This window comes from Choloepus didactylus, chromosome 3, assembly GCF_015220235.1.
Source record: "Choloepus didactylus isolate mChoDid1 chromosome 3, mChoDid1.pri, whole genome shotgun sequence".
Lineage (NCBI taxonomy): Eukaryota > Metazoa > Chordata > Mammalia > Pilosa > Megalonychidae > Choloepus > Choloepus didactylus.
In genome coordinates, this window is record NC_051309.1 from 114,961,987 (window position 1) to 114,965,394 (window position 3,408).

Consider the following 3,408-nt stretch of genomic DNA (forward strand, 5'->3'; position numbering starts at 1 on the left):
CCCCAGGGCAGTTCTGGGCTGCTGGGCTGTGTAGGGAGGCTCCCAGTCTGCTGAAATGATGGCTGAATGGGGCTTTGTTAATTCACACTGCTCCACCTTCCCAGCTCTGGGACAATCAGCTGAGGTTGCAGGGAACACTAATGTCCACGCCCAGTTTTGTGGTGTGTGCCTGTTATTTGAAGTGCTTCCATCACACTGGGTTGTCTGGGGCAGCTCTGGGCTATGGGGCTGGTGATGGGCAGGAGTCTTTCCTGTCCACCAGGATGATGGCTGTGAGCGGACACCCCCCTTTTCTTGGGAAGTTGTGGTGTTTAGTGAATTTTCTCAGCCACTGGATTATTGCCTTTTGTCTCAGAGCTCTCTTAGTTCTGCTCTTGTCTTGACCTGCCCAAATTGCAAGTCTTTGAAGCTTTCTGTATTGGGCTTCTTAGAGTAATTGTTTTAGAAAAAGAAAAAAGTATTAAAAAAAAAAAGAAAAAAAGGTCCCTCCTCAGAAATCTAATGGGTTATTGAAATGCTAAGAGACAAAGCAATTAGGGCCATTAAGGAAAGGTCCACAGGGCAGAGAGATCAGCTTTCCTTCGGGATTTGCATATGAGCCTCAGAGCCTGAGCTCTGCCCTTCCGCTTTCTATGTTCACCAGAACTCCAAAAATCCTCTGCTTTTATTTTGGAGTTTTTCGTGTTGTTTTTTTCTATGCCTGTCTCCTCTCTGCTGGCTGGCTGCTCTCAGATTCTCTGGTGTCTGGTCTCAGTCTATCTATGGTTGGAGTTTGGATCAGTAGAATGAGTTTCCGATAAGGGCTGCCACTGCAGTTCTCCCTTCTCCTTCCCGGAGCTGACAGCCCCTCCTCCCACGGTACTGAGCCTGGCAGGGAGGGGTGCGGGTCCCCTGGCCACAAAAACTTACAGATTTCACTGATCTCAGCAGTTCCACGTTTTCATGAGTGTTGTATGAAGTATGCCCAAAGTCAGATTGCTCTGTGGTGTCCAGTCCATGCAGTTCCTGGCTTTCTACCTACTTTCCTGGAGGAGTAACTAAAACATGCAGCTCACCAGTCTGCCATCTTGCCCCGCCTACCGATCCATATGCACTAGAGAATTTATATTCTGCTATTGATGGGTACAGTGTTCTGTACAGGTTTGTCAGGTCTATATCACTTATAGTACTCTTCAAGTTCCTTCTTTCCTTATTGATCTTCTGTCTAGATGTTGCATCCATTGATGAAAGTGGCGTATGAAAGTCTCTAACAACAATTATAGAGGTGTCCATATCTCCCTTCAGTTTTGTCAGTGTATTTTGAGGCACCAAGAGTCACAGCAGTGGAATACTCCCATGTGCCTAAATGGAGAACCTGAAATATTTGGTGACAAGCAGTAACTCACCCTTACATTTTACAGATGAAGAAATTGGAACCTGGAGAGATTGTGTCACTTAAAATGAATGCCATGAAACTGATTTAAATCTTGGATTCACCGTCCATGGCCAGGAACCTCTTTTTCCCAAATAAAATACATAAATGTGTTGGTATCAATAATTTATTTAAGTAATATGAACTCCTTACATTGCAATGCTGTTGTACCTCTGCCATAAAATAAAAAGCATAGACAGATTACAGGTCTTGTTCCTCTAGCCTCGTTGATGGTCTAGCAAGATTCCCCAGTGTGAAAACACTAAACATATCTCTATCCTGGCTGATGCCTCCAACAAAATAAAGGTTCTGTTAACAAAGAATGTCATGAGGGGTGGGAAGTGGTAGGAATGAATGTTAAATAAGCAACTAACCGTGTCCATCTCAATCACTGGTAGAGTGAGGTTTGGAAGAATGTATCTACTATTATTTGTAAAGTTGACATAGAAACCACTGTGAATGAATAAGATACATATTTACTAGGGAACTCATAGTAGCCATATAATGATGAAATTTAAAAATATAATAAAGCTACTACAATCAGTTCTGCTATAATGCTTGTTTTAATAATGCAAATTTGTTCCAACAAGATGGATGTATTAGGAAACAATCTGAGTATAATGCAATTTTGCATTTATTTATGTGCAATTTTATCTACTCCAAACACTAGGTGAATGCAGTACACTGCTTCCAGATGACCTTAGCCACATAGGAAAACAAAATTTATACAAACACACTCCTCAAACATTACCAGCTACCTCAGTTCACTGTCTGTTTTGTGAACCACACCCATTCATATTTGTTGTTATAAATTTCCATCTGATGCCAAATAATACTCCTTCCACCATTTCACGATAACTTACAAGCTCCACCCCTTCTGAGGTCCATTCCCAATAGTAAACTTGAGAGTTTTTCAAGATAAACGTTCATATTTATTGTAGTATTTATGTATTTCTTAACCATTTATCATGTATAAAACCATGCTACCATTTTTGTTAGGTTCCTATCATTTTACGGGTCACTGATAGTTTTTGAGTGTTATGTCCCTAACCTCATATTTCCCATAGTACTGCGGTTTGCATTGCATGATTTGGCAGTCTATCTCAATAGTATATCTCTGTTAGTAACCAGGTGAGCATATATATGCATGTATGTTTATATAATATAAACATATATGTTAAAATACAATTGAGACATTTTTAACATGAATCAAAACCACTCATTCACATCTGAGAGATGAACATGCTTTTAAAGATATTTATTAAATGTACTTAGAAGGACTTGTTAAAAAAGGACTATCAATTATATTTAATAAAAGTCATTCAATATGCCAAGATATATATAGCTGTCTCTATAGTGGGTGAAGATTTGTCATTTAGTTTTTACAAAAATAATGCAAATTTAATCAATCCGCACATTCTGAGGGAGGAAAATGCTTTTTTTCTTTTTTTTAATCTCTTTTCCTCATTTATAAATCTTTTCTAATAGGAATTAACCAAGATTCGGAATGGGTGGTGGTAGCACAAAGCTGAATTTTGGCAGTCCCTTTACAATAGAAGAAAATCTATTTTCTTCCTTAGGGTCTGTCTTTTCTTTAACAAGGGCATACAAAACACTCAGCACATTCCCAGAGCTTCTGAGAAATTGCCCCTTGAGAGATCTCAGTAAATATGAGGAAAAACAACTTCAAAAAATTAATGAAAGGCTCATCACTCTTTGCCTTTCTCCCTCCTAATTTTGCCTTCTATCCTTTCTACATTTTACATAGCTCTTCTTAGTTTCAAACATTTTTCCATGTCTTACTTTTCCAAAGTGAAGTGCACTTTTCTGGCATTTGATCTGCAAAAGGAATGGGGGAAATATCTTACATAAATCAAACCCTGACACACTGCTTATTTGCCTAAGGACCAGGACTTGGAATCAGAGAATTGGTACCATGAAAGGATTAATTTCTGACAAGGATAGAATGTGGAGAGTGGAAAATCAAAATGGTGCCA